Source organism: Triturus cristatus, chromosome 5_1 (assembly GCF_964204655.1).
Source record: "Triturus cristatus chromosome 5_1, aTriCri1.1, whole genome shotgun sequence".
Classification (NCBI taxonomy): Eukaryota; Metazoa; Chordata; class Amphibia; order Caudata; family Salamandridae; genus Triturus; species Triturus cristatus.
In genome coordinates, this window is record NC_140587.1 from 1246713 (window position 1) to 1268338 (window position 21626).

Below are 21626 nucleotides of genomic sequence, written 5' to 3' on the forward strand. Positions count from 1 at the left end.
GGAGTTAGAATAGTAATTTTTACCCCTATACTATCCAACACTTACCCTACTGTTGCACCCCCTGGAGTTAGAATAGTAATTTTTACCCCTATACTATCCAACACTTTCCCTACTGTTGCACCCCCTGGAGTTAGAATAGTAATTTTTACCCCTATACTATCCAACACTTACCCTACTGTTGCACCCCCTGGAGTTAGAATAGTAATTTTTACCCCTATACTATCCAACACTTTCCCTACTGTTGCACCCCCTGGAGTTAGAATAGTAATTTTTACCCCTATACTATCCAACACTTACCCTACTGTTGCACCCCCTGGAGTTAGAATAGTAATTTTTACCCCTATACTATCCAACACTTACCCTACTGTTGCACCCCCTGGAGTTAGAATAGTAATTTTTACCCCTATACTATCCAACACTTACCCTACTGTTGCACCCCCTGGAGTTAGAAAAGTAACTTTTACCCCTATACTATCTAATACTTACCTTAAATGCAATTTAATATTATGCGTTGTAATGGTATGCGTTGTAAAGGTAGTATGCGTTGTAATGGATATGCGTTGTAAAGGTAGTTTTTAAAAATGCGTTGTAGTGTACTGCGTTGTAATGTCATGCGTTGTAATGGATTGTGCGTTGTAAAAAATGCGTTGTAAAGGTATGCGTTGTAATAGTATGCGTTGTAACGTCATACATCCCCCATAATGCCCTGATTCTGGGGGTGGAGTTGTGTGCCTTCCCATGCTGCCTTGCGCGGTCAGTTTAAACCGAGCGTATTCCCTCAGTACGGCGCTTGGCTTCCTTCAGCTGTGCTGGACCACGCCCTGTGTTCTGTACCCTGCAACGTCGCTCGCATTTCTGACCCTGGGGAATGCTTGTATTCCTGTCGCTTCACCCTCTGAGAACCTGCCTGGAAAAAACTGTTTTGTTGAGGCATCAACGGTTGAGTTCGCTGGATCCTCTGGCTCCCTCCTGACCTCCCGGTGTCTCACGAATCCCTACAGGAGCACCGAGTATGCAGTCCAAGGGAAGTTTTCCTTTGGCATTTCACGGACTGCTGCCGAACCAGAGAGTTGACGCGCTCTCCCTGTTCAGGCTATCTCAAGATTCCCCGACGACAATACTGCCCGTTTATCGAGCTACGGAACCTTCGGATCTGCCGATAACAATAATCCGGTACCTTTATTTTTTGATTACTTTGTTTCTGTTTTGGAGCGCTAAATGTGGCTAGAACACTTGTAATCCTGGGAGACGTTTTCTTTTGTGAATGATAAGCAACCACGAGTTCTTCCTGGTACACCATTTTGCAACGAGACTCTAGAGACTGTGTTATGTAGAGTTCACTTCGAAGATCTCGAGTGATTTCCAACTCCGGGTCAGAGGAACTCTTTTTTCATTTAAACTTCCGCTAGGAGAACTTGTTGAAACGCATTTTGGATAAGGAAGGAATTTTACCACGCCTACATAACTCCGGACTCCATTTAATCATAGGAAGATTCTACCTAAGCTCCTAGACACCTCCTAGGACGAAGCACCCTCACTCCCTAGAGGCTGATTGTTGGGACCTTGTTTAAACTTTGGATATTTAACCCGCTATGTGAGTATGAGAGGGTGCACAACTGTCATTGCCTGACTGGGGAAAATCCGCAAAACAAGTTACTCTTTCCTGAACTAACCTGTCCCTTTTCTTTGTTTCTCCTGTTTATTATTTTGTATACTACAGCTTTATCCCACCAGCCCACTGCTGTCATTCTGGTCACGTGGTCCTGTTGTCGTCTCCTCCCTCCCTAGAGGTATTTTTCTCTGGTCGTGGGTTTTACTAGTACCGACCAGCAGACCTACCTTACGGGAGAGTGGGGATCCTATCCTCGCTCCTGTGGACCTGGTTATTCTCCGGATCTAAGTTCCTGACCCGACACTGCAGCTAACACCACCAGCAACACCACCCAAGGGGTCCCAGTGTCACCTGTGCGTGCCGCCGCTGGTCCTGGCCGTGTGGATAGGGGTGTTGGGAGGGGTGGGAGGCAGAGGGCGTGCCTTGCAGAGGGTCTGGACTGCATGATGACCTCCAACTGGCACGCATCATAGATGCGTACCAGGATAGCACCGGAGGATTTGGCCAGGTAGTGGGGATCCTCAAGGACATACAACAGGAGCAGGGTGCCCACCATGCCCGCATAGAGGCAAAGTGGGATGCATTTACTGCGGTGCATTGGGACATACTCCAATGTCTCCGCCAGATCACCACAAACATGTCAACACCTCCCTGTGTAGCCACAACATCTGTTGCCACACCATCTGCCAGTGCCACAGGGAGGGAGGAGGACTCTGGCGGAGTGTCCCCTGTACCACAGAGGCATGCACCTGATGATCACCCCCCCCCAAGAAGAAGAGGGGTCGTCCGAAGAAGGACATGTGAGACGCAGATATCCCTGCACATCCCCCAGGGCCTCTAAACCTGTTCTGGACAATGTTCTTTGTGCGCAACCCGTTCACCTTGTCCAATCGGACACAATTCGCCCACATGACATGGAGGGTTCATGTTGGTCCAATGTAGCAGATGACTGTGGACTTTACTCTGGACATTTCATCTACCAACACTTCCAACTCTACTGTGAACTTTGGATTCAAAACCCAATATATAGCACCCACCATCCTGTGCTCTTTCCTCATACATGTTCGAAAATACTACAACAATGTGAACACTGTTAGGTGAGTCATGGTGATGTGACACATGTGAGGGAGACACACCACTATGGCAACACAACACTGTTAGAAATAGGATTTCTGGTTGGCTAGGGCTTGCGCCAAAGCCAGGCAGAAACCACCACTCTAGTCAGGGCTGGGGAGTTACACGCCAAAGATAACCCCTGCTCACCCCCTTGGTAGCTTGGCACGAGCAGTCAGGCTTATCCCAGAGGCAATGTGTAAAGCGTTTGCGCGCGCACCCAGCAACACCACCCAAGGCCCACCACAAAAGAAGCTCCACACAAGGTTATATATAAAGAAATAGCCTTTGTATTATTCCAAAACACATTAAATAATATTCACACAATTTACACTGTGCCAACTGGCACTGGGCAGAATATACAGGGGACTATTTACACAAGACAGTGCCACAGGGACCACTGTCAGAATCATCACAAATCACCAAATTGTAAATGTAGAAATGTAGAACAAATAATGAATGTAGCGCACGACCAGTAACCACTGGTAAAAGGTAAGTACACCCTACGCAACCCTAAACACCTTAGGCATATAGCACGCAGGGAACCATGAACACACTAGCATATCCTATACTAGGAAAAACCCTCGCCTACGCATAGGCACAGTTAGAAATAAAAATAGCATCAAGGCAATGCACATAAAAGGTAGAACAAATCTGAACTGTAGCGCACAACCAGTAACTACTGGTCAAAGTTGGGAATAGAAAATAAGCATACAGGCAATGCACAGGCACAAAAAGACATATGTAAAAATAATCATGTACCCTAGGAGAGGGCACAACAAAAAAACTGTCCCCAGGCCAACTCGGTCTTTCAGGGGCTAAAACGCCCTTTGTCCACAGAGTCAGGGCTGGACTGCGCATGCAGTCAAGGCAGAAGGCACAAAGATCAGGGCTAAACGTTGCAGCTGCCCACTACTTGCTGGGCAGCTGGGTAGGCAGGAAGGTGGGCACTCATAGAAAGAAGGGTGCTGGGTTCTGGGAAAATGAGCCGGGGCACCACTGTGCCTTTAAACAAATATGACCCACGTTGGAGCGCACTGGCGCTCTAGATTAACAATGCTCCCTTCGTGGAGCCTCACAGGCTCTGGAATAATACTGCCCCAGACGTTGGAGCATGCATGCTCTAAACGACACCTCTTCCCTCAACCGCTACCGCTGCCCACTGTCAAGCGGGGCAGCAGGGAGGAGGAACGAGCACGGCGCCCGCAGTGCCCTGACTTCGCTACGGGGCGGGCACCGAGAAACATGCCCCGACACACCCCCAGCCACCCAGCGGCTGAGCCCCACTCACCGGGGTTTAGTCACAGGTCCCAGGCACCGGCACCGTACGCGCTACGTTGGAGTCCCGCTCTGGGACTCAGAAATACACCCGAACGCCGGCACCACTCACCGGATTCCGCTGGCTTCCTCCGGGTGGTTCTCACGACGCGGGGCTCTCCTAACTCACGGGAGCCCCGCCGGTATTTCCCCACTTCTCTGCTCCTCCGCTGCACACAGGGGCTCTCCCTCGCTCTGGGGAGCCCCGGGGGGGAAGATACCAGCCTCTCAGTCACGGCGTCTCTAGGGGCATACGCAGGAGCGCGGGGTAGACTCCCGCTTGCTTCCTGCTTCCGGGCACGGCTTCCGTCTCGTGGCCCGCCCCCAGAGGGTGCCTGACTTCCTGGTCGCCGGGTCGCGGCGGTGAAACGGCAAATGAGGGGTAGGCTCCCTCGTAATTAAGATTACTAAGCGGGGTGGGCTCCCAGCAGTAAAAATAGAGAGTGAAGTGGGCAAACGAGGGGTAGGCTCCCTCTGGTAATTAAAAGGACAGAGCGGGGTGGGCTCCCGCTCCGTAAATAAAGAAATAAGCGGGGTGGGCACCCGCAACAGGCAATAGAATGCGGGGTGGGCTCCCGCTTCTCCTCGGAGCACGGGGGAATCCTCCACACCTCGGGGAATTCTCAACTGCTCACGAAGTCCAGCGCTAAGCAAAGCGCTTGTTAGGGAATACAAGCAAATGGCAACAGTCCAGGATCAAAAGTGGAAAGCTCTCCCCAGCACGGCAAAGTCCAGGGAAAGTCTTTAGGAAGGCAGGGGGGCAAGGGCTGGGCCCAAGGGCCAGCTCCCAGGGCCCTCCAGTTAGGGAGGCAGTCCCCAGTGTCGGTCTCTCCTGGCGCCCAGCAGCAGCAACAGGCCCCCCCTGTCAGGCGCTGAGCATGGGCGCCTACCAGGACGGTAGCAGGACCCGGGACTACAACGCCCAGAACACCCAGCTGCAGGAAGGCGTGGTCAAAGCCTTAAATCCCGGGGAAATGAGCCGAGAGGTGCGCGTTATACTGTCGTTTTGAATCCGGAAGTACGGAGAACTCACAAGCTGTCGGAGGACGCCTGGTGAAAGGGGAGGCCTTTTGCGGGTCCCGAGTCACGGGAGACCGCAGCGGAGCACGGAGGCAAGCGCCACCGCGCCTACCCTAGAACACGGATTTCGTTGCCCAAGGAAGTCGACCGGGGAACGGTAGGCTTCTGTGAATCCACGTTCGTGGTTCCCGAGAGCAGGGAGACCACCGCGGGGCGCTGAGGTAAGCGCCGCCGCTTCACAGCCGGATTATTGACTCACGGCGGTCAGGACCTCGGGGAATTCGCACGCCTCGTGCAGCAAGAAGGCGTTTTTCCCCGGCGAAGGTTCCAGGGGAGAGAATCCTACAGCTCGACAGGCACGAACAGAAAGGGGAGGCGGTTCCACGCAAGACTTGGTTTCTGTGGCCAGTAGTTCTTCTGGAGGCCTTGGGCTACAAAGTATATTTTCATTGGTCTTTTTCGTTTCATGACTCATAGCTGGTTCTATAGCTAGCAAGGTGCTACTGCTAGTGTTACTATTTGTTGACTGCCTAAACACTCCTTGGAATACACCCTTGAAACTGCTGGATTGAACAGCAGTGTTTTGCTTATGATTTTGGGACAGAAAGGGGAGGAATTGGATGGATGTGCGTTGACTGCCTGATGGGTTATGGCTCTGGATGGCCTTCATGGGGTAAAGGACATCCCTAAAGAGATGTGGTGCGTGCTAGGTGTATGTAGAGACACACGGATTAGTTATACCTAGTGAGACCTAAAGAGAGTAGCGATGTTGTTTTCTTGTTGTTGTTTATGTAATCTTTTGTTGCAGGTATCCTTCTCCCCGCAGTTCCCTTCCTAATTCCTGTCCCTCACCTGATAGCCCCAGCACTCTGAGTTGGTGTAATCCAGAGTCGGGGACATCTGGAGGTGGAACCCTTTGTGCATCGTTCAAGGCCGGAGGAGTCGCAGTGGAACCTGACACCCCCAGTTAGGATCAGCTGAGAACATTTTACATGGGGTCACAGCCCCTTTTTATACACAGGTTTACTTTGTCTCAAGGTGCAGGGAAAGGGCGAACCAGATGCAACTGGTTCCTGAGCACTTTGTTTTGCTCAGCTCCTCTCCCTATTCACAGAACAGGCCAGAGTCATCAGTCGCACCACAGAGGGCAGAGCCAGCATTGTGTGGGGAAAGCCCAGCCCTATTCAGGTCCCAGGTGTACTCCTCCCATTCATCAACATGCAGATCTCTCCACTCACCACTGGGGCAGACCCATCCTGACTCCTGGAGCCAGGCACACCAGCCAATCACCATCCAGACAGTCACTTCACATTTATGCCAGCGTCTAGAAGTGGCACTTCTATACTAGACACACTAACGCCGCACACATCATCGTGCAGTATTCACTCTCACGAGTCTGCACATACCAAACTCGCCCCTGCACTCCCCACGCATCAGGAACTACCAGGGACACACACATTCCCCATGCATTCCTGTGGGAGGGCAGGTCAGTCTCATTCAATGTAACCCAGAGCGCACGCACTTTACACTGGGACACAGTGTTAAAGCGCCTAGAGGTGCTCCATAGGGAAAAAGCTAAGATAATCGCAAAATGTTTAGGGGTGAACCTGCCAGAAGGGCCAAGTCTAACAAACACATACTCACCATGGCCATGTTACTCATCCCACACAATGATGTTGACATGAAACACATTGGTGTGCACAGACACAACACCTATACAAAGTCAGTGGTAACAAGTACACACGTGAGGTAAGCAAGGGTCACTCAGATGTGGGAAGACAGACAACACACCTAACAAAGCATAGCACAGGTTCATTACACATCAGCAACATGTTTATTCTAAAATAGTTGCAAGGAAATTGTACGTTACGGTGGACACACGGTAACAAAGTGTCTGAGAATTGAAGTCCAGGGGTGTGTGGCACATCACTTGATGGCAATTGACTACTCCCACACTGGTGTTGGATTCTGGGTGTTGGGGGTCAGTGTTGACCAAAAAAGAGGCAAAGTACCCTGGGAAGGACAGACACAAGACACAGTCAAAAGCACAGCAGGACAGGAGAGAAATCCAATACACATGCACAAAACATGTCACAAGAAACCTACACAGAAACAAGTTAGCAGTTCTACACTATTGAGGAGTACAGACTACCTGAATGGACACATCACTGCACGCATCCAGTCAAGTGGCACACAGACACACTCAGACAGCAACAGAGCAGCCACAACACATTTTAGGCTAACTCCATACATTGACATACCAACCCTGTAAACTCACATTCAGGTTATGTTATGTTATGTTACATACATTTGTAATGCGCACTGCTGCCCCAGCTAAGGGGCGTCCAGGCGCATGGCAGGTAAAAATGCAACACCACAGGAAACACAACAGAAAAGAGGATAATGAATTTATTAAAACAAAAAGGTTTTTAAGGCTTTACGAAAAACTAAAAGATCATCTAGCAGGCGCAACTCTACAGGAAGGGAGTTCCAGAGCTCAGCCGCTCTGACCCGGAAAGAACGGCCACCAGCCCGACACAGCCTGTATCGGGGAATCACAGTGAGTGCATGACCCAAGGATCTCAGGGGCCGAGTAGGCACATACCAGGACAGAAGATCCGCAAGAATAGAAGGGCCTACCCCCCTCAGAATCTTGAACGCCATACACAGCACTTTAAACTGAATTCTGGCCCGGATAGGCAGCCAGTGCAGTGATCTCAATGTGCTGGAGGCAGAACAAGTACGGGGTAGGCCAACAATAGCTCTCGCCGCAGCGTTCTGGACACGTTGGAGGCGGGTGACCTCAGCCACATTGGACCCTACCAGAAGAGAGCTGGCATAGTCCAGGCGAGATAATACTGTCGCCTGGACTATCAGCTGCCTGGTGCGATGGTCAAAAAACTTCAAAACAGGGCGAAGCGACCGTAAGATACCAAAGCAACAGGCCGCGATTTTCTTCGTGTGGCCAACGTAGCTGAGGGAGGGATCCATCCATACTCCTAAGTTCTTTAATTCCGTGACCGGAAGGGGGGCCGGCCCCAGCTCCATAGGCCACCACCTGTCCCCCCATAGCTCCGATCTCTTGCCTACGATCATGATCTCTGTTTTCTTGGCGTTGAGCTGGAGACAGTTGTTCCTCATCCAGCTCGCCACCGCCCTAAGTCCACTCTGAAACCTGGGGGCATCCCGGTCGGCATCCCCACTGATCGTAACCGCTAGCTGAGTGTCGTCAGCATATGAGACCATAGTCATGCCCCATTGCTTGACGACCTCAGCCAGCGGTCTCACGTAGAGATTAAACAACGTGGGGCTCAGCGAGGATCCTTGCGGCACCCCCTGTTTCAAAGGATGGAATTGGGACTGGAACGGTGGGACGGCAACGCTAGAGAAACGATCGTCTAGAAAAGACCGGAACCACTGGAGGGCAGGTCCACCCAGCCCAATCTCCTCCAGGCGATGCAACAGGATAGGATGCGAAACAGTATCAAACGCGGCGCTCAAGTCCAATAAGACTGTCCCGCATCCATCACCGTGCGAAGGTGTTCAGCCATTGAGAGGAGGGCGGTCTCCGTGCTGTGTCCAGCACGGAACCCATTCTGGGTGGGATCCAAGATGTTAGCATGGATAAGGTGGGCAGAAAGAACTTTGTTGACATGGGCCTCCAACACTTTAGTCGGCCACGGAAGTAAGGAGATGGGCCTATAGTTTTCAGGTTTATCTGGATCCAGGGACGGCTTCTTCAAGATGGGAGAAACCACTGCCCGCTTCCAGCTAGCGGGTACCGTGCTTGATTCCAACGAGATGTTAATCAGGGAGTGAACCACGGCCCGTCCCACAAACGACTGCTCTCTAAAAAGAGTCGCAGTAAGGGGATCAGCGGGGGACCCTGATTTGACCTGCAGAGCCAGGAGGTCAAACCCCTCTGATGTCAGCGGGGGCAGCACGTGCAAGGTGGAAACACCATAGATGTTGATCGGAGGCTCAACCGGAGGCCCTGTACAAGGGAACGTCCGATAAATGTTTTCGACCTTTTCCAGAAAAAATCGAGCAAGAGCCTCACAGTGAGAGGTGGAACCAGTCGTCGTGATACAGGCACGCTTTGCCAAAAGGTGAAGAAGTTGTTGATGAGCTGTGTGCGGACGTCACCCTCATCTTCATCATCACTGGCATCATGGCCCAGGCCGGGATCCTCCACAGGTGGCAGAGGTCGGTCATTGTCATCCTGGATGAGAGGCACCTTCTTCCGCACTGCCATTTTTGTAGCATGCAGCATACAAGGATAATTTTGCACACCTTTGCAGGGTCATTAGGGAGGGCTCCTCCGGTCTTGTCCAGGCAGCAGAAGCGGCATTTCATGAGGTCAAATGTCGCTTAATCACCCTCCTGCTCCGACCATGTGCCTCATTGTAGCGCATCTCGGCTGGTGTCACAGGGTTCCTGAGGGGTGTCAGCAACCACGACAGGTTGGGGTATCCGGAGTCACCTACACACAAACAATTGAACAATTAGCTGAGTTTTGAAGGAGGGTGGAATACAACTTTGCCAAACACACACAATGAGAAACAGTCAGTACACACCGACAAGCCAGGCATGCTGAGCTGGCGTCTGTGACATCAGCATTGCAATGCGACTACTCCTCATTATGTAGGCATCGTGCACAGAACCGGGGAAACGTGCAAACACATGTGTGATACACATGTCTGCAAGACATACCACCAGAGCATTGATCGAGAGGAAATGTATGCCTGCTCATGTGCCTGTGGTGGTATCAGGGCCACATGTGTACCATCAATAGATCCAATGACGTTCGGCATCCTCCCCAGTGTATAAAAGGCATCCTTTATTTCAGGGAGTTGAGCTGGGCCAGGGAACTTGATGTACAGGTCAAGGAAATGCAACATCCCCTCCAAGACATCGCGTAGCACACGACTAAACATAGTTTGCGACATACCACCAGCAGTAGCCACAGTGTACTGAAAGGTACCAGTAGCAAAGAAGTGCAGGGCTACCATCACCTTCACCTCTGGGGTCAGTGCTGTAGGGTATGTCCGGCCAGGTAGCAGATGTGGCACCAACTGCTCCGCCAACTCCTCAATCAGTGGCCTTGTGAACCAGTACCGTTGGATGCAATCGCGTTCCTGCATGGTTTCAAGGTCTGGGAATGGTCGATGGACAGCTGGTGCCCTGCAGAACAGAGATGCACAAAGGAAGATTGTCGGTTCATCCACCCATGTGGCCATGACCAAGCAAAATGTTAAATGATACATCATGAGATTACACAATGTACTGAGGTGTGTGCTGTTGGGCATGGACACATATGTCACCTACATGGACATCACCTCACATCTCAATTCCACATGTCCACATAAGTCCCATGTAGTGCAATGGCCAATCATTGGGGTGTGTAACCTTACCTATGTACTGTTGTGACATTACAAACACACACCACAGTGACAAGTGAGGCCTGATGTCTCCAAGGCATCACAGATTTTTGCCATGCAGATGACCAGGGTCCCTGTATTGCCACATCGACACTGGCATGACATGGCGTATCACGTACACGCCACAAGGCAAGCGTGAGTCCCACAGGTAGTGGCCACTGTTGTCTCTGCAGGCCCTACATGGACGTCTCTTAGACACACACACAACATCAAGGTTGCTGCACATACCACATGGATGTGGAGACTGTCTCCCATTGGGCACATTTGATCATCCACATCTGAGACACAACATGCACATAGACTGTGGGTGCACATCAGAATTGTGGCTACAGGTCTCACTGTGATGTACATGCCATCACTCCCAGGACTCAGGGTGTATGTGACATGTCCTAAACATATCCAACATGCAACTGTGTCCATGACTCAATCAATCAATCAATCATAGCATTTGTATAGCGCGTTACTCACCCGGAAGGGTCTCAAGGCGCTGGGGGAGGGGGGTCCGTTACTGCTCGAAGAGCCAGGTATTGAGTTGCTTCCTGAAGGAGAGATGGCCCTGGGTCAGCCGAAGGTGGATGGGGAGGGAGTTCCAAGTCTTGGCTGCCAGGTAGGAGAAGGATCTTCCTCCGGCGGTGGCTCTGCGGATGCGTGGTACGGCGGCGAGGGCGAGGCTGGACTATCGTAGCTGGCGGATGGGCGTGTAGAAGGTCAGGCGGTTGTTGAGGTACTTGGGGCCCAGGTCGTGAAGAGCCTTGTGTTCGTGGGTGAGGAGCCTAAACGTGATCCTCTTGCTGATGGGGAGCCAGTGCAGGTCTCGCAGGTGGCCGGAGATGTGGCTGTGTTGGCGGATGTCCAGGACGAGTCGTGCGGAGGCGTTCTGGATGCGTTGGAGTCTTTTCTGAAGTTTGGTTGTGGTTCCGGCATAGAGGGTGTTCCCGTAGTCCAGCCGGCTGGTGACGAGTGCCTGGGTGACCGTCTTCCTGGTTTCGGTGGGAATCCATCGGAAGATCTTACGGAGCATGCGCGGGGTGTTGAAGCATGATGACAGCGTTGACTTGTCTGGTCATCGAGAGGGAGGAGTCCAGGATGAAGCCCAGGTTGCATGCATGGTCCGTTGGCTTGGGAGTGGCGCCCAGGGTGGGGGGCCACCAGGAGTCGTCCCAGGCGGAGGGCGATGATCCCAGAATGAGGACTTCTGTCTTGTCTGAGTTCAGTTTCAGGCGGCTGTTCTTCATCCATTCGGCGACGTCTTTCATCCCTTCCTGGAGGCTGGTTCTGGCGGTGGCGGGGTCGTTGGTGAGGGAGAGGATCAGCTGGGTGTCGTCGGCGTAGGAGATGATGATGCGGTTATGTTGGCGTGCGATGGCTGCGAGGGGGCTCATGTAGACGTTGAAGAGGGTTTGGCTGAGTGATGATACTTGTGGTACGCCGCAGATGACTTCGGTGGCCTCGGATCTGAACGGGGGAGGCGGACTCTCGTAGTTCTTCCGGCGAGGAACGAGATGATCCACTTCATTGCCTTCTCTTGGATCCCGATGTTGCCGAGGCACTGTACTAGGGTGCGGTGGCAGACAGTGTCGAACGCTGCAGAGAGGTCCAGGAGGATGAGGGCCGCTGTTTCCCCATTGTCGAGCAAGGATCTGATGTCATCTGTGGCTGCGATCAGTGCGGTCTCGGTGCTGTGGTTGGCTCGAAAACCGGACTGCGAGGGGTCGAGGGTTCCGTTCGTCTCGAGGAAGGCGGCGAGCTGTCTGTTGACGGTCTTCTCGATGACTTTGGCAGGAAAAGGGAGGAGCAAGATGGGGCGGACGTTTTTGAGGTCGGTGGGGTCCGCTGTTGGTTTCTTCAGGAGGGCGCTGAGCTCGGCGTGCTTCCAGCTCTACGGGAAGGTGGCAGTGTGGAAGGAGGTGTTGATGATGTCCCGGAGTTGGGGTGCGATGATGGAGTCGGCCTTGTTGAAGACGTGGTGGGGGCAGGGGTCGGTTGGTGATCCGGAGTGGATGGTGTTCATCGTGCGGGTGGTGTCTTCGGTGCTGACCGGGGTCCAGGCGCAGAGGGTGGTGGTGGGGGGCGTTGGTTCGGCGGTTGGGTGCGTGGTTGGTGCGCCGAAGCTGTTGTGTATGTCGGCGATCTTGTGGTGGAAGAACAAGGCGAGTGAGTCGCAGAGGTCTTGTGAAGGAGTGATGTAAAGGAGTGATGTCTCATGCCTATAACTGTACAGTTGCACATCACAGTGGTAATGTGCACAACACACAAAGGATTCTGCCCCCATGAACACGTGCACAGCCTGGGAGTGGCTGAACAAAAGTGCCACACAACAAACCAAATGTTGCCCCCCCAACACACAGGGAAAGCAGCCTTACATGCCATGGGACACTGTGTGGCCAATGCTGTAGTGTGGTAGGTGTGCACATGTGTCCCTGGCAAGTCATTGTGTGTTGAAGCCATCAAATAGTCACACCAATGAGCTCCGACGCGGGTGACAATGCATACGCATTGCACAGTTCATGACCGAGCCGTGTGTACGCTTTGCAGCCGTACGTGTGTACGTGTGTATGCTTTGAAGAGGTGTGGTGCCACGGCCAGGGCGACTGCCTCTGGAACCTGGGGATCACGGTTCGATCCCCGGCACAGGCGGCAGGTCCCAGGCATTGTTAACATGTCAGACATGCAGGGCATTTGTCCTTTTTCATGGGTGCACTACCTGTGTCACTCATTTCCCTTTGTGATGATGACATGTATATCCAAATGTGTACAGCACAAATATGGGGCATGTGTGTTAATGGACTTTTAACTTTGTCACCCTCACAGGTTGATGCCCAGCAGAAGCAGGGGATATGGCTGACCATCACCCGGGCAGTTCGTTCGGTGGGGGTCTACAAGCGCTGGATCCGCAACTGCCAGAAGAGGTGGCAGGACCATCGGGGCTGGACCCGGAGGATCGCAAGGGTTCAGCTGAAGCTGTCGCCTCCTCGCAGGAGGGGTGGACACCAGACCCTGACCCCCCACATGCTCCGGATACTGGCGGTGGTCTTCCTGGACCTGGATAGGCAGCTGAAGGCCAGACAGCAGCAGGAAGGGGGTAAGTCCATGCCTGATTTGTGTACTATGTCTGACATGCTAATTGCAGTCTTTTGGCCTGGTCACACTTCCACATTACGTAGGTCTTGTAGTCCAATACTCAGGTCCCGCAAGGAGCCCTCAGGATTGAAGGGGAATTATTTCCCTAACTAAAAAATTGCCACAGGGCGTGTTTGCACATGTCACCTCAGGCCCCATCCCCTCCCTTCACCACTGTATAAACGCGTCCTGTGGCCGTTTTAAGTTGGGAGATTAGGTCCCCTTAAATCCTGAGGGTCCCTAGGGTCAAACTAGCCCACTAGGTACCTCCAGTAAGCGCCGTTGCAGAGAGGTGTAAAAAGGGGCACGGCCTGCGCCACCTCTCTGCAACGTAGCGCAGTGTCACTTACTGGAAGCACCTGGTGGGCTAGTTGGCCCCCAGGGGCCCTCAGGATTGAAGGGGAATTAATTCCCCAACTTAAAACACACCAAAGGGTGTGTTTGCACACGTCACCACAGGCCCCGTCCCCTCCCTTCGCCACTGTGTAAATGTGCCCTGTGTCCGTTCTAAGTTGGGAAATTAAGTTCCCTTGAATCCTAAGGGTCCCTAGGGTCAAACTAGCCCACTAGGTACCTCCAGTAGGCGCCACAGAGCTGCGTTGCAGAGAGGTGTAAAAAAGGGCGTAGTCTCTGAACACCTGTCTGCACATACTGGAGATACCTGGTGGGCTAGTTGGCCCTCTGGGACCCTCAGTATTGAAGGGAAATTAATTCTCCAACTTACAACTCGCCAGGGGGCGCATTTGCACAATGGTGAAGGAAGGGGGCGGGGCCTGAGGTGACATGTGTGCTGGGCTCAGCAGACCACCATGTCTTGGACTGCTTTAAAATAAAGCAGATTTTTTTAAATGCAGCCCGCTTTCCTTAAATGAAAAAGGGATGCATTTTTTTTTTTTAAAAATGAAACATTTTCGTTTCATATTTTAAGGGCAGGCAGTGGTCCCTGGGACCACTACCTGCCCTCAAAAATATTTTGCCCTGTGTTTGTGGGTTTTTAGTTTATTTTTGTTAGGGTACATTAAATCTATATTTCTATGTTACATGCAATGTTGTTAATGTTTTGTAGGTGGGGTTACTGTTTTACATCACACTGTTTCCTTGCTGGTGCAGTCCCGCCCATAGCCAGTGTTTGAATTAAATAATTGGCTGACTGTGTAAGACACAAACAGATAGATGTGACACCCCTCACTGATTGAGTTGTCCTACTAGTACTTTCAGTCTCTCTTCTAGTCTATGCATTTTTTATCTGGACTCAAATGGGTGTGTGAAATTGAATTCATTGAAAACATGTCCATTATTAATTATGCCTCCCCAAACTTCTCTTACCTTTGCTTGATCTTTAACTTAGGCACAGCAATGGCTGCATGGTGAAGATGGTTTCCTTTTTCTAACATGCCATGATTGGGGTGGTGGTGGTAGTATAGTAGTAGTAGTAGACACTGGCAGGGCAGCAGCATTTGCAAAAAAAGAAAATGAGACAGTCAGTCGCCTTTGAGAGACTGTTCGAGGAGTAGTAGAATGAAGTACAGTACAGAACTTACCGAGCAACAATAATATGCTAAAATATTTTACAACAATACATACTGGTGGTGGGGATAGCCTACAAGACAGAGTTACAAACTATAGTTGTGTCGAGTCACTTGACTAGGCCTACAGCGTAACAGTTAGTGCTGTGTATGAGGAATGACAACAAATCCAATCAATGCCAGCAATTAATGCTAAGGTATATGTTCCTTTGTTAAATAATATCACTTCTAAAATTTACTGCTCATGGGTGGGCAAGCAGAAGAAGATCATCGCTCAGCATTGAAATTGAAGTACTGTTGCTTTCGCCACATCTGCCCCAGCAAGAGTGTGATTAAGTATTGGTGTACATTTAATTTAGTCACACCTCGACAATAAGTCACACAGCCCGGGGGAAGAGGGTTAGGGTTTGTTGATTGGATGCGAAGGGGGTTTGGGGAAAGGTTTGACAGTGAAAAACAGTACGCATGGACAAACAAACGACAATCTTTGAAGACTACCATATCCATATCAATCTGTTAAGGGAGAAAAAGGAAATGCATGCATGATGATGATTGATAAGGAGACCCGGATTAAATACACTTTTTGTTCTGTTGTTCCGGCCTTAATACTTTTACAGATAGCAAATAGAAATTTTAAATATTGGTAGGGATGAATCATAAACAGAGAGCAAACCTAATGAAGATAATAACAACAACAAGAAGAACACACTGTTGTAAAGATTGTAGACAAAAAAATGAATCAAATTATTTAAAAGAGCGGCCTGAGGAACATGGCGGCGGGCTAACGCCGGCTGCAGGAGCGCTGTCCCGGACCGTGTGGAGCGTAGTTATACGATGTGGTGAGAGTGCGGAGCTTCTTAAATAAAAAATAAAGTAGAATTATGAGCTTACTTTGCTCTGTTTTCTTATTTTCTTCTCTGAAAAAACCTCCGTGGTGCCTCTGACTACCCCTAACTGCTTCACCGGCGGGATCGGAGGATCGGAGATCGGAGGAGGCGAGGGTCGAGGAGGAGTTGCCGATGGGTGCTGAGACACTGCCATCGTCGTCAGCGAAAGAGGACTGGTCTGGAGCGAGCCCAGGAGCCGGTGTCTGTAGCAGACGAGGTGCAAGGCTCTGGAGTAGAGTTCGCGCAGCGGTCAGAAGGATCGACTTTCGGCCTCAACATGGCGTTGTAAGCTGTTTCGAACTCGGCTCTAGATCGGGATTACGGACTACAGAAACAAGGTCGGTGCGGAGGGGGCACGAGATAGCCGTTTTTAGCGGGGGGAGAGGCGACTCTCGAGGGAGTAAAGTTTATGTGTCTAATGTGTCTAATGGGCCCAGGAGTCGGTCTGGGGGTCTGATTGAGACTGGAAGCAGAGACGAGAGAGAGAGAAATAAGGGAGGTAGAGGGATGGACTTGTTGACAGACCAGTTCCAATCAATCTCCCCTAAAGAGTATCTTGTGGAGCAAATTCCCGACCAGGGAGGGAAAGCGGATGAGGCTGGAGAAGTAGGCTGGACAGATAATATACTGACTCAGCCACTTCTGCTCCGAGCAGCTCCACTAGAGGTGAGAAATAGATACTCACTTCGCTCTCAATCTGAGAAGGACCTGCTCATCTCCCACTCGGGTAGAACAGGGAGACCTATACCTATTATTCCCCGTCAGAAAAAAAGTGAAAAAAGCAAGCTAGGGGAAGCAAAGAGAGCGAAAGCTTGTTTAAGCACAGTCAATCCCACCCCTTCGCTTAGATCTTATTTCAGGATAATGGAAAAAATGAAGGCTCAAAAGATCCCTGTAAACACCAATCCCAATGCTGCTGCCTGTAGAAGTAACGTGCCTAAGACAGACAAACAGACTCTCCCCCCCATAACTCAGCCCCCGGGTACCCAGGTCACCCAGGTAAATAGATATTCCCCATTGCTCTCGGAACCGGAGACAGACCTTGGTGGGGCAGAAACAGAGTCTCCGTCTGTAGTAGGAGAGGGTTCAAGTATAATGCTAGGAGCTAGCCCTGTCTCGGATATCCCATCATCATCTGCCCGAGAGACCCATGCCACGGAAAAGGGAACCAGCCAATCTCAGCTTGAGCTGCTCCTTCAGTCCTTACGTGAAGATCTTCTCTCAAAACTATTGTCTAGATTTGAAATTTCGGAGGGCAATCAGAAAGAGATCAACGAGAAATGTTCTAATTTGGAGAGTAAATTAGATGATATCTGCTCTCGCACAGAGGCTTTGGAAGGGGAAGTTGCTGCTCTTGCCCAAGTCTCCCAGGATCAAACAAGGGATATATCGGAGCTAAAAGCTCAAAACAGGTCTCTACAGATGGATATGGAAAGATTGGAGATTCATGCCAGGCGGAATAATTTAAAATTCTTAAAAATTCCTGAGGGGGCGGAAAACGGTGATGTAAAGTCCCTAGTATGTAGATTACTGAGAGAGGGAGTATTGAAAGATAAGCCTGATCTAGATATCGAGAGAGAAATACAGCGGGCACACAGAGATCCGTTTAGACAGCACCCCGATAGGAAAACGCCTAGAAGGATATTGGTGAACTTTCATACTTACGCAGTGAAAGAGCTGATACTGAGTAGGGCTCTCACGGATACGTCCTTGCAGATAGAGTCCACCAAGTACCTTAAACGCTCTGATGTAGGCAGAGTCACAGCACAGAGGCAGTGGGAATTGGGGTCACGAATGGCTGACATAAGAAGTCTAGGGGGTCAAGTATTAATGAAATTTCCAGCGTCACTGAGAGTGGTCTGGAGAAATAAAACATATAACTTCACCTCACCTCAGGAGGTAGACACGTTTTTGGCCGGTATGAAGGAGTCCCAATGATAGTTTCTCTTGATGATGCTGTGTTAGGATCTCATTTGGGAGGAGAAAAAGGAGGAAGGAGGAAGGAAGAGAAGGGAAAGGGGAAAAAATAAATAATGAATGAAAAGAAAAAAAAGGGAAGAAAGAAGAGAAAAGAGGAAGGAAAAAAAAATATATATATCCACATGGGGGTTATAGATAGCTGATGGAGGTTTTATTATTGTTTAGTTTTTTTCCCTTTTTGTTTTTTGTTTTTTTTTTGTTTTGTTTTTTTTCACTCTCACTTTGAATTTTAGAGGTAGAGCACACGTATGGGACCCGGGCTCCTAAATGGCGACATGATCGCCAAGGCTCACAAGGGAGGGTTCCTCAAGGGCGGGGGGAGGGGGCAGGGGGGAGTGGTGGCAAAAAAAGAAAAAAATATATTCCTTATGTAACCTTAGCACCTGGGAGTATCTTGAAACAACTCCTCTGTAGTAAAAAGATATGGGGTACCTTTGACCCTTCTATTCAAGAATTTTCCTCGACATGACAGACATGGCTGGAAAAATAATAAAAATAGTAAATTTGAATGTTAATGGATTAAGGGAAAGAAGGAAACTATTCAGGATCTGTGAATTTTTAAACAAATAAAAGGCCGACATCTGCCTTCTAGAAGAAACCCACCTGGAGCAACAAGAATGTAGGATAGCGTTTAGGAGTCAAAGATGGATTCAGGATCTCCTCTGCTCCAACCAGAGTGGAAGCACTGGGGGAGTGGCAATTATAGTTCGAGCTAACAGTAGGATTAGGGTGGAGAAGTCTGAGACTGATTGTTCGGGTAGATGGTTGACCGCATCCTTTGCAATGGATAGTTCACGATTCACTTGCGCAGTCTATTACGGACCCAATTCTGACTCTCCAGGGGCTCTCTCTAGCCTAAAAATGAGTCTGTTAAATTATGAAACACCTGTTATCTTTGGAGGGGACTTTAACCTGATCCTCAATGAAGATCTGGATCGTACTTCAAGAGTCAAATTTACCCCCCCACGCAAAACTCAAACAGAGCTTAAAAATATTATGAAGAATTTTAATTTACTTGATTTCTGGAGGGTCAGAAACGGCAGTAGTAGAGAGTACTCGTTCTATAGCCATAGACATAGATATCACTCTAGAATAGATTTCTTTCTGTTGGACCAAACATTAATATCTGGGGTTGTCACCGTATCCTACATTCCTGCCATACTTTCAGATCATTCCATGGTTGAGCTAAAGGTCAAGCTTGAGCAAGAAGATCAAGTAAGGAGGTGGACCCTAGACAGGTCAATACTCTTAAAAGAGGAAATGAGAATGGAGTTGGCGGCCGAAGTTGCTGAGTTTTTTAAGGCAAACAGTGGTACTGCGACAGATCAATTGGTCTGGGAAACCTTTAAGGCTTGGTTGAGAGGTTATTTAACCTCCTTCATGATCAGGAGAAATAAGTCATGAAGAAGAGAGGAAGAAGATCACCTCACCAAAATTAAATTGAAAGAACAACAGCTGCAGAAGGCCTCACTAGACCATCAGCCTAATCTAGCCACTATACAGAATGAATTTGATGCTTTGAGAGCTGAATATCAGGCTAGGGTTGACAAAATAGTCAAAGACAGATGGGACGCAAGTAATTTGCAAAACTTTTCGTATGGGGAAAAATGCAGCCGATTACTTGCCTGGAAGGCAAGATCAGACAGGGTCAGGAACCAGATCAAGGGTTTAATTATAGGTGACACTGGGGTCATCTCCCATGACAATGATATAATCTCTGGGGAGGAAAAATGGTTTATGCAGGATCTCTATACAGAAGAGAGCGGCTCCCCAATACACGATGCCGAAGAATGGTTAAATCAGCTTGAACTACCACAACTATCAGAGGCCGATAGAAGATATTTGAGCTCTGAAATACAAGAGGGTGAAGTCTATACCCAGATAAAAAAAATGGCAAAAGGGAAAGCAGCGGGTCCTGATGGACTTCCTGCAGAGATCTACCATCTAGGATTGGATAAGGTTGCCCCGGCCCTCACTATATTGTTTAATAAGATACTGATATTAGGTGAGGCAATTCCACAAACCTGGCCAGAAGCAACAGTCACGCTGATCCTAAAACCTGATAAGGACCCTGCAAAAGTTGAGTCGTATAGGCCAATTTCATTGTTGAACGTGGACTATAAGATTTTTGCAGGGGTCCTGGCGGCAAGAATGGCTAAAGTCATAAAATCCATAGTACATGGAGACCAGAGAGGTTTTATCCCTGGCAGGCAGCTAAACGAACTAACCTTTCAGGCCATTGCTGCCATAGACATCGCTACAGACAAAAAACTTCCCTTGACTATTGTGGCTATCGATGCCGCCAAGGCTTTTGACCAAGTGAACTGGTCATAATTATGGTTGGCTCTGTCCAGGTTTGGAATTCCAGAAAACTATGTAACAGCAGTCAGATCACTTTATCTTTCTCCCAGGGCAAAAATTCTGATAAATGGGTCACTCACGGACTGGGTTCATATCTCGCGTGGAACAAGACAGGGGTGTCCTCTCTCCCCCTTATTTTTCAATCTTTATATTGAGCCCTTTGTCTGTCAGCTGAGAGGTGACCTGTTAATTAAACCTTTCAATATAGCAGATCTCACTCTAAAATTGGCCTTATATGCCGATGATCTCCTATTGTTTACATCTAACCCGGCAGAAGCCATCCCCAGGTTATTCACTCAGGCAGAGTCCTTTGGGAAGATCTCGGGATATAAGATCAAAAGACTGAGATCATGCAATGGAATCAGGGGGTGGCAGCTCCAGATGTAAAACTGCGCATGAGATATCTTGGCATCCATCTGGCTCAGGATATCGCAGAGATAACGAAAGTAAATTTAAGTAGAGTCCATAAGGAGGTGTGTAATCTTTTGCTACGGTGGTCAGGCCTTCCGCTGAACATATTTGGGAGAGTGAATCTAATTAAAATGATTATATTACCCAAAATCACTTTCCTGTTCAATTCCATCCCACTAATGTTTAACCCATCAGATATAGCCAAACTCCAGGGGAAAATAGGCTCCTTCATTTGGAACACAAAGACTTCGAGAATCTCTTGGAAGAAAATGAGGAGAACCTTGAAAATGGGTGGGTTAGCTTTACCTGATTTACTCATATATTGCCACTCCTTTCATTTTAAAAACTTTAGACTCCTGGCTGATAAGATAGATGCCTCCTCTTTGGGTCTCCTGTTTCAGGCACTTCTTCATGGTATCCCACAAGGACAGGAATACTTTCTGTTCAAATTTGGGGATCCCAAATACTACAAAAGGGTGAGACTAAAAATTCTAAGTACGGCATTAAAAAATTGGATGTTTATCAGGAAAAGATTGGGCATCCCCTATTATGCTCCTAATGCCCCGATATGGGATTCACCGGGGACACCGGACTGCCTTAAAGACAAGCTTTCATCCCCGCTTAAAACAGCAGGATTAGTACACTGGAGTGATATACAGAGAGACTCGGAGCTCCTGGATTGGGAATCTCTCACGAGCTTGACCGGGGGAACACTTACCAGATTTAAATACTATCAGCTTTCGGGTTGGTGGGTCACCATTCCATGGAATATCAACATCCCAAACCCGAAGTTTGATTTGGTAAATAAAAAGGGCAGATGGCTAAAAGAACTCTCTTA